The following is a 10,860-nucleotide window of genomic DNA, read 5'->3' as shown; positions in this document are numbered from 1 at the left end:
TTCCCAGCTCCTCCATATGCAGCTGCTGGGTGACCTTGGACTAGTCACACTTCTCTGAAGTCTCTTAGTCTCACTCACCTCACAGAGTGTTTGTTGTGGGAGAGGAATGGAAAGGAGATTGTTAGCCACTTTGAGACTCCTTAGGGTAGTGAGAAAGCGGGGTATCAGATCCAAACTCTTCTCTTCTTCTCTCTCTTATCCAGGGTTTGGTTTCCTCGGAATGAGGAACGGCAGAGACTGTGGTGTCTTTATGATGTATGGTTTATTTATACCTATATACAACCTGAGCCTAGAGGTTCACAGCATTAACACCCCAATAGGGTCTTGCTTCTCCCATAGCCACAGCCTTGGATTCAAGCAGAAATCAGGCATGGCTCTGTCTCTCAACTGCTCAATCTGCAGGCAGCTTCCAGCTTCTGGCTCACGCACCTCAACTCTCGCCTTTGTCTTTCTATCTAACAGACAGTTGAGGGAGGGGGTCCACCCATTTGTCCTCTGGCACAGAGTCACTTCCTTTGTTACCTTTCTCTCAGCTTCCCCCCTATTTGCAATAATTCTGACCTACCTTGCAGGGTTGTAATGAGATAATGCATATATGAAGTGCTCTGAAAACTCTAAAAAGCACTATATAAACCCCAAGTATATTAAACGTGAAAAATAGCCACTTTTTATTATATGGCTTGTTCTAACCTCTGTGTCCTCACCGTGTGTCACAGTGAAGTTCTGATCATCAACCACTATGGCTAACGCATTCCAAAAGGAGAGACTGATTTGTCTTCAAATGAGATTCTGTTGAAGTCAGGGGCTTCAACAGCTAGTGATGAATGTGATCCAAAACACCTGAATAGCTGCCACACACCCTCTTTTACACTCCAGCTGTAGTGAATCATTTCCTTTTCCCATATCCCAACAGATAATTTAATTCTGCAGCACAGAATGCAGGCAAGATTAGGACATTCGCCCAGTTTAATTGCCAGCTAGATTTGCAAGCAAGGTCACAATTCACAGTGCCATACTTTAGTTGGACAGTGTTATGACAGAGCAGGAAACATTAATCACCGTAGCCAGCAGAAAATTACAGTTTAAAGCAATACTCATTAATCCTGTTTGCAGGGATTGCCCCTTTCCTTGTTTTTTTTTGTTTAAAGAAAAGGTATATTCAGCTGTACTGTCAGGTGAGACATAGCTAGGAGGTGGCCGCAGACAGCAGACATTAGTGACTGACACGGAAGGATTACATCCTTAATTAAATTATTTTGTTTTCATCTGCTTTCCTTCAGCATGCAACTGGTTTGCTACAGGAGGAAATGTGAAACTCTTTGTGGTACACCACAGACCTCACTATACTAATGCCCTCCACCATCACCTCCTACAGTGAAAATCACCCATGTCCTCTGTTCCCCTTGTCGCAACAGCTGATTGGCTGTGAAAACCAAAACGGTGTGGTGGCTTTTGTTAACATTTAACATACCTTCTTTGTGCATTGCTAAGGGAAGAAGAAAGTCAGAGACAGATCTCTTAGGACAACAGAACTGCAACCCTGTTCCAGTTATTTCCCCTGCACCTCTGGAAGAGAATGAGGAGTTGGGGAATATCTGCACAAAATTTTGGTTGCAATCTAATGAATCCCACTATCAGATTTGAGCCCATTGTGCATCTTGTTTGAGGTGGTGGCCCAAGGATTGTCATGACACCAGGAATCATCAGAGATTGAGCCCTCTGATGACAGCAGCCCTGGGTGGTGGTGGGGAGATGCATTCATTCCCTCACCCATCCCATGTGGAGATGCTGTCACTGGAACCAGCATCTTCTCTCCTAAGTTCCAAGGAGACACTGTAGATCTGTGGAGGAGCTATCCCTGCAGTTTCAAATGCTAAGGTCTAGAACAAGCCAACAGCTGCAGATGAAGGTGTTGCCCCTTTGACTGGCTACATTCAGAGTTCAGGGGGTGGAGCCTCTAGTCAATGAGCAGCTAAGTCCAGGCTAGAAAGATCTGACAGCTGAGCCAGGACGCTGCTGAGACAACTTGCATCTCGTACCCCAGCTGCTGGATCACTGACCGTGGTCCTGAAACCCACACCTAGGTCCCTTTACTGAGGTGCCCTGCCTCACTTTCTTCTCTGCCTGGAACCCTGGGACTACTGACCTTTCCCTTGCTTGGGCCATCAACCAATTGTCAAGGTGGTCACTTCCATGGCTCAGGACAAGGGAGTCCTGCATGGAGTCAGCCTTTGTGCCAGCACACGATCCGGGCCAAAGAAGGAAACTGCCAGGAGACCTGCTCTTGCTGTCTGCAGATCACTTTTGCTTCTTCACCTTTGCCTTGGCATCTATCCTCAGTTCCCCGGGAGAAGGAAGCAACTCCTCTGGCCACCACTGGGAATATCGGTGACTACAGTCTAATTATGTAATCAGCACAGTACTAAGCATGGTTATTCTGAACTAAGTCCTACTGAATTCAGTGGCGTTTGCCCCCAACTAAATGTGCAAATGATCACAACTGCCATCACTTATCCCTACACTAATCTTTTATCTTCCTGGTTTAATTTTAATCTAAACCTACAACACATTTGGTGTTCATGGGTAAAACCCAGAATAAGGTAAAATATTACCATGTTCCACGGAGCAAAGCATCACAATTTTTAATTCAATTTTTAACCCACACTTCTTCCAAGGAGCTCATAGTGTCAGTACCCAAGTCCTCTTTTAACTTCAACAACAACCCTGTGAGGGGTCATTTAGGCTGCGAGAGAAAGGTTGGTCCAATGACATTCAGTGAGCTTTATGGCTTCGGAGTGTATGATATTGTTTTGACAGCTATAATATTTTTTCCATTTATGTTTCTTAAAGGTTAATTTAAAACAGTTTTTGAAAAAGAAATAAAACAACTCAAGCATCCAGAATTACAGAGTACCTGTGATTGGGGAGTATTGTGTCAATTCAAAAACAGAAGGTAGGAGCCAAGGAAGGAGGACCTCAGGATTCTTCTTACTCAAGCCTTATTCCATACAAAAATTGTCCACAACATTTAAGAAAATTACTGGGCTAATGCTAATTCAGCTAAAGGCCATCATTATTATACCCACATTGCAGGGGTGGGGCTGTGGCTGTGGCTGAGACAACTTGGGTTACATCAACTCTGCAAAGGAAGCCAGTGTTGTTATCCCCATTTTGGATGGGGTACCGAGGAGTTAAGAGTAGCATATTACAACCATGAAATACAGCCCACTGTTGTTAGGTTGTTATGCTGGGCTGGGCATATTGTGAAGTTGACTGTAGCAACTGTGCAATTAGTTAAAGGTGGGAAGGGACGAAGGAAGCTAGGGAAAGGATTTGGGTTCCAGCGGCAAATGGGAAGACAACGTCTGGATTTCAGGTCTGCCTTTAGATAAGAGAGCAGATCTAGGAACTGTGAAACAACTGAAGGGTAGACCAGGAAGACAAGTTTCTCAGAGGCCTTGGCAGTTCTTAGTTATAAAAGCTACCAGAAATGATGGTCATGTTTGTAGTATTTACTTTGCTTCCCCTAGAAAAACACCTGAGGACACCTATGATGCTTCCCACCCTCTGGGAAGCCCACCTGGCACCAACATTGCCATCTGTTTGATGCTAGGCCAAAACTTTCTGTCATTTGCAGGCATTTGATAGTTAACCTTTTCTTCTTCTGTTTGGCTTTTGTAAGTTCACTGTTTTAATGGTGATCAGATTAATGCAGTTGGAGAAAAGGGAGTTTCAATTGTGGGAAATCAGTAGAGGACCACTTATGGCTTTATCTTGCATGCACTTCTAAATTTGCTTTGAGACCTTTGTGGTATAAGGCAAAAAATGAACAAACGAACAATAATAATAATGGCAAAGCTGGATTCCTTTGGAATCCCCCCCCCCTTTAGCTAAAATTTCAAGTGTTATGTATGAAGCTTCCACTCTCAGTCCTTGGTCTATTTCCCCCATCATACTGTTTATGAACTTTAATTTAGAATGAGAAATATCTATCTATATACACACACCACCCGAACAATACACAAAGCATCTTTGCTGAAATTCCTGTCCTTCAGTTTACCTGACAGTTTAATTAGAGACTGACGGTGTTTCACAAGTTGGTAGAATGCATGTTGCTATAGTTCAGCTATCGTGTTTGTTTCTGTTGTTTTCATTTTAAAGGTTGGTCCTTGCCAAAACCGGATAATCCAGTGATTAACTTTGATTTATCTCACATACCAGCGTCAGCCACTAAGTGTATATCATCATTCCCTCTTAATTTATAGCAGAATGCAAATTCTGCTGTGTCGGCTTCTCTAAAAAAAAATCCATTAACTAAAATAGAATCCTGAAATTTATCGTTACTAGTTCTCTAGGATGAAAGCGAAGATGGTTGACAAGGACAACTCCTGAACAGGATGTTTGTGGGTAGGCGACAACAAAAGAGGCACTACAGAAGGGATTTTGGTTTCCCCTTAAAAAGAAGCACAATCTCTTCTCAGACTTGCCATACCTGCTTATGATGAACAGCTGCTTTAGACTTGACAAAATACGGAAAGCATCTATCTCAAATGGTAACAGCTAAGATTATTTTTTCCATACCACTCGCAACTTAAATGGAACAACATTTGGTTTTGGAACAACTTTAGGCTATTGCTCCAGCCTACAAGCTTTTAACCACACATATTTGCTTATTCTTTAATGCATATAGAAACAAAATATGGGTATGTACAAAGTAGAATGTGAACACTATTCCAATTAAAGAACTGTCAAAGCAGAGTCTTTTTTCCCCCACTATCCCCCATGGGAGATAAATTAAATTAGGTTGCAGCTTATGGGTATAGAGAAATGGCTCTGCTGGGGAAAGGAATAAGCGCCTGAAATTGATTAAATGGGTTAATGATTGAACTAAATCAAGCTGCTGAAATGTTTCTTTAAAAATGCCCCTTCCAGCCATCATTTAATCAATTGATTCTCTTAAGTGTCAGAAGCACAAAGCTAGCAATGGGTGCCTATGATACTGCCACAGGAATGCATCTATCACCTAAAAGGCATGCACTCCCTTCACAATTTTATTAGGGCATTTAGAGCAAAGGAGGGAGGGGTGGGAGTTCACTCAGAATGTGTCAAAGGCAGTGTGAGAGGCAAGGGGGTCCAATATGCTACAATTCTCAAGCTTTTCCTGCCCTAGCTCAACCTAGTTTTGCTTCACTTGCAGTCCCGCTGTCTGAACAGAAAGACTCCAGGCGCTTGTTTATCACATGCCCATCATTTAAGACTCCATTTTATGCCATGTAGATGCAGCAGCAGCAGCAGCTGGCATGCAGAAGTTAGATAGAGAGACCTGGGTTCAAATTCTTACTTTAAGATCACTGGGTTATCTTGGGGCAGTCACTATTTCTCAGCCTAACCTACCCCATGGGGTTATCAGAGAGTAAAATGTGAAAATTCTATATTCACTGCCTGAAACTTGTCAGGCCAGCTTCTTCTGTGCTGATCAAGATGGTCTGCATTTAAGAACGGCAGATCTTTCTAATGGTTATAATCAATGAACCAGTCTAACCTATGGATTTTTATAGGGGTCAGGCAGCATCTTCGATTCTACTTTCACCTGTTGATGAAAATAGTTTTGCTTGACTCACTTTCTGTAATTCTTTGCTTTGGTCAAATTTGATGGGGAATAAGCTATTTCTCCACCTAATAGCCTTCAGATTACCATTTCAATACTCTTTTTAAAAGAGACCTTCTGAAACCAGGTTTCAGCCGGTGTAAATTGTTTTAACAGAGATTTCAGGCATTGTCAGATCTGTAAACTCATAATTGTGTACATTGTTTTCATAATGTGAAGAGTCTTGGCGTGTCACATAGACAAATACTTGCAATTCAGGTAGGTAGCTGTGTTGGTCTGACACAGTCAAAATTAAAAAATTAAAAAAATTGTCCAATAGCACCTTAGAGACCAACAAAGTTTGTTCCGAATATAAGCTTTTGTGTGTATGCACACTTCTTCAGATACTTGCAAGTAAGAGTCATATTTGTGAAGAACTAAATTCAGTCCTTGGATGCAAATATTCTTTGCATTTATATTCCTCATTGACATGTTTTCAGTTTTTTATTTCATTAAATCCAGCAGATAATTTATTCCATCATATTTTTTGGAAGCTTCAAAGGGGGGATATGGAATAATTAATCTTGCATAAAGGAGAAATGTAAAAGAAAGAATGATTGTGCAAAGACTCATGGCTAGTCCTGAATGAACAGACTAAAACAAAATATCCAAAATGCATTTGTTGCATTAAGATGCCTTTACCAAACCATACTCTCTGAAACAACTTTTCAAGTTAGCAGAGAATTGGGGTGGGGGAACCCAATCTGGTTGGCACTTTTTGCTGGAACCTGCTCTATTACTTAGCTACGAACACAACAGGAATATCCTGAAGACAGAAGAATTGGTTTGAGATGACGTTTCATGATCCATTACTTTGAAGCATCTTTTCTCTATGGGGCTCTGAAGGAGCTATTATGGAAGATGAGAGATCTTTGCACATGTGAAGTTTCCATTAAGGAAAAGAAGAAGAGGCCCAGAATAAGCAACCTGTGTCTGCTGCATCATCAAAGCTTCTTTCAGTGCCTGCAAGTGAGGTCTCCTGGCGGTATCACTTCCTGAGTGCAGCTGCAAACAAGAGAAGAACTGAGCAGCAGGTTCACGGGAGTGAGCATCCTGCTGGGAATGCTTTTTTCTTTTGCAAGTTGTTGCTGACGCTACATATCCTCTTTGATGAGCATGGCAGAGAAGAAAACTCCACAGTCAGGCCAGGTGGCATTTCCTGACTTGATCTGTACTCCCAAGGTGTGTTGCCTGTTGTGGGAGGTAAAGTGGGAGCCATACGGAGAACTAGGTGGGAAAAGGCCGCACATTTGTTGTGTAAAAACATTCCAAATGTCCTGGCAGAAGGACAAAGCACTGTAACACCCAGCTGGTCTGTTTGGTAGACCTATGGTTCCCAATTTTTTGTAGCAATTGTATTGCGCTGTGATAGACACTGTATGATTTTTTAAAATTGCATTTTCATTACTCCCCCCGCACTTACATTGCATTTTATTGTATTACAATTTGCATTCCATTTGCACTCATTGTAATACAGTGAAACGCAATGCAAGAGATGAAAGAAGCAATAAATGAAATTTAAAATCAATATATTTCTTCTAATGTGCCAAGGCCTGAAGCCGACCTGTGCTATGGGCTGTCTCGTCCATTTTTAACAATTTAGTGTAGGTTAAGATCTTTCCTCTCTCAAAATGTCATGAAAATGATGTATAGATGGTATATTACACTGGTAAAACTTGCAAAAATGTATAAAATATGTAAGAAATGTTGGAAATGTAAAGAAAAGGATGGCACTTTTTACCATATGTGGTGGGAATGTAAGAAGGTGAAGAGCTTCTGGGAATTGATATATAATGAACTGAAGAAAATGTTGAAATATACATTTGTTAAGAAACCAGAGGCCTTTCTTCTAGGAATTATAGGAAATGAAATAAATAGAAAGGATTGTAAACTTTTCCAATATACAGTAACAGCGGCAAGAATATTACTGGCCCAGAAATGGAAACAGGAACAAGTACCAACATTGGAGGAGTGGAGAACGAAGCTGATGGACTATGCAGAACTTGATAAGTTTACAGGGAAGATCAGATATCTGCGAGATCAAAAGTTTATCGAGGACTGGAGAAAGCTAGTGGAATATTGGGAATGTATAAGTGATAATGAAATAACATTAGTGGCATTTAAAGAAGCTCTGTAAAAATCTAAGAAATATTGTAAGAAAGAAAAACAGGTGTGGAAGGGTGTGCTAAAAGGCAATAGCAAATTTAGGAAATGTGTAATCAAAAAGTTTAATTTGGACGATTGTCAGAGAGGCTGAAGGAAGTCCAAAAATGAGAAAATTTGTTAAAGTTGTAATGCGGTATGATATGTATTTGTTTTGATGAAAATTAATAAAACATTATATATATATATATATATATATATATATATATATATATATATATATGCAGGTTTTGGTGTCCTCGGGTGTCTTCCCGTGTAAAAGTTGGGGTGTCTAGGCGACGTTTCGACGAGGTCTCACTCGTCATCTTCAGGCTGGTGCTTTCGGCTTCTTGTTACTGGAACAGAGCAGGATCTCAGTGTTTGAGTTCCTATAAATACTGTTGAGGGGGTGTGGTGTATAGCCTCCAATGTTCTGGGCAGAGAGGAAGTTCCCAGGCTAGTGTGCCTTTTCTTCTTTTGTTCCTTAATTACTTGAGGGATATCTTGAGTGATTTCTTGAGTGATATCCTGAGTACCACTTAGGTGGGTCATTAGGTGTGGATCCCGCTTGCCAGACATCTGGAAATTAGCCCTCCCCACAAAAACTGACACCAGATCCAGAGGCACACAGAACGCCATCACCAATCAACCACACCAGACCCAAACCCAGACCCTCTCCACAGATAAATTACAGACACCATCCAGTAGCCAAACCATGGTGGCACCTCCGGATGCTGCACCCCCCTGCAATCCCTACACAGATCTGGCTGACACAGGCCACAAAACCACAGCTCGCCCCTATACACGAAGCCAAGCCAGAGCACAACTAAGTGCAGTACAGCCATCTTCTCAGAAAAACTCTTCACAAAGTTCAAGAGGTCAAGACACAAAGACTTTAGCAACTAATCCACACCTAATGACCCACCTAAGTGGTACTCAGGATATCACTCAAGAAATCACTCAAGATATCCCTCAAGTAATTAAGGAACAAAAGAAGAAAAGGCACACTAGCCTGGGAACTTCCTCTCTGCCCAGAACATTGGAGGCTATACACCACACCCCCTCAACAGTATTTATAGGAACTCAAACACTGAGATCCTGCTCTGTTCCAGTAACAAGAAGCCGAAAGCACCAGCCTGAAGATGACGAGTGAGACCTCGTCGAAACGTCGCCTAGACACCCCAACTTTTACACGGGAAGACACCCGAGGACACCAAAACCTGCATTCCTGTACCCGTGAAAATCTACGAAAGCATATATATATATATATATATATATATATATATATATATATATATATATATATATATAAAGATCTTTCCTCTCTCAAGGTTATGATCGATTGAGGCATTTGCACCAGATTTGACTTCAGAATGTGCTTTGGCCTTGGCTTTTGGTTGCTGTACAAAACAGCCTGTTCCACTAATGGTTCTTCCTAGTTCTACTGGCGATGAGATGTTTTCCCAACTTTAGGCGAGATCCATCTGTTCCAGAGTCTGTTAATGTGTTGACACCAGATAACTTTTGAAAACAAGCTAGACAAGTCTAAACAAGCCAGGAGTGGCTTCCAAAAAACCCTGCAAAAAGGTTGCAGGCAGGGCAGCAGGGTTGACACCTGCCTATGAAACTGCAGTACAGATCAAAGTAAAGACTTTGACTTTGCAAATTAAAAAACTCAACAGAAACATGCATCTTGCCCTGGGCAGCCCTACTAGGGTTGCCTTTTAATATACCCAGACTGTCAGAACACCATTAAAGAAATTGCAAAACATATGCTGCAGCATTCTTTGCTGCTGCCCTACCCTAACTAAGGCATCTGACACCTATATCAGCTTTATCTCTCTACCACCCTGCCTCAAAGTTGCTACCTGAGTTTTTAATGTCATGTCCCTCCCCACTTTGGAGAAACAACAACAACTATGTTATGCATTGAAAACTGACAGGGATTCCCAACTGATTGTTTGCTGACAATGAGACACCAATGTGCAAAGCAGGGTGGGAAGCAGGGGAGTGGCATTTGCAGGGGGAAAGCTTTCATCGGTCCCAGCATCTCCTCTGCAACATCTCCACCTGGTCGTCTCCCTTTCCTCCCTTCCTGCCCTGCAAATGGAGAGAAAAAAGAGGGCTGGAGAAGGGTGGAGTTGAAGAGGAAAAGCAGCAGGCAAGGGAAGGGTTAACTACCCAGCTCCTATTTTCTTGCCCACAAATGCTTCTGCACCACAGCCATTTCTTGCATTTTTAGGAGAAGACCCCGCTGGCTATACTATGGCCCCATGAATTGTCCTCTGGAAACATTGTGGAAATGGGCTTTTTCAGTTTTTGCACCAACCCTCTGGAAACCCTCAAGAGATTCAGGAAACTTCACTGCTTGGATGTTTTAAATGCTTGTTAAAAACCTAGGCTTGCTTATTTAGGCCTTTACTGATGTTTAAAAGGCTTATCCTGTTTAGCAGCTGAGATTGTTCTTAACCGATGGATTTTTAAAAATCTAGTTAGTTAGTTAGTTAGTTAGGATACTTGAAAACCAATTAACTGATTTTTCCCCTTAAAAGGTGAGGATATAAATTATATGGTGGTGGTGGTGATAATCTGCTTTAGTTGTATCTAGCATTAATGGACCAAATGGTCTGGTTTAGTATATAGGTCTTTACTGTTAGAGCAAGTGTGTCTCGCCACTGTCTTGGTGAAATCCTTCAACTCAGGGATAGAGAATCTTTGGCCCTCCAGATGTTGCCAGCTTACAACTCTCATCATCAGCTGGTTGGGGCTGATGGGAATTAAGAGTCCAACAACATCTGGAGGACCACTGCTGCTTCAACTGGAAATGTGGGGGACCAAACCAGAGTCCTCCAACCACCTTTTTTTTCTATTAACACTGAGCTATGGGAGTTGTTCCACATGTAAGCAAATGCAGTGCAGCAGCATCTTTTAGATTACAGAACAAATTGAGTGACACAAAAATCTATAAGGACCGTGCAATAAATATTCCCAGGGAACGAAAAGAGTTTTAGCCATAACAGGCAGTAAGTACATCTTCCTTTATTTACCGAAACAATTTGCAAGGCTGCAGG

General features: G+C 41.7%; 1 protein-coding gene across 2 annotated transcripts in view; it reads right to left on the bottom strand.

Annotated features, from left to right (window-relative positions):
- Nucleotides 1-948: 948 nt before the first annotated feature.
- ALG14 (ALG14 UDP-N-acetylglucosaminyltransferase subunit) overlaps nt 949-10,860 on the bottom strand; it is a 46,352-nt gene continuing 36,440 nt past the window's right edge. For both annotated transcript variants that reach the window (XM_081914322.1, XM_081914323.1), the window contains one exon: nt 949-1,566. The gene's annotated coding sequence lies outside the window, so the exon portion shown is untranslated. The remainder of the gene's footprint in view (nt 1,567-10,860) is intronic.

Source organism: Podarcis melisellensis, assembly GCF_964234715.1.
Source record: "Podarcis melisellensis genome assembly, chromosome: 6".
NCBI lineage: Eukaryota > Metazoa > Chordata > Lepidosauria > Squamata > Lacertidae > Podarcis > Podarcis melisellensis.
Note: the sequence above shows the minus strand (reverse complement) of the source record. Positions and strands in the feature narration are given on the sequence as shown.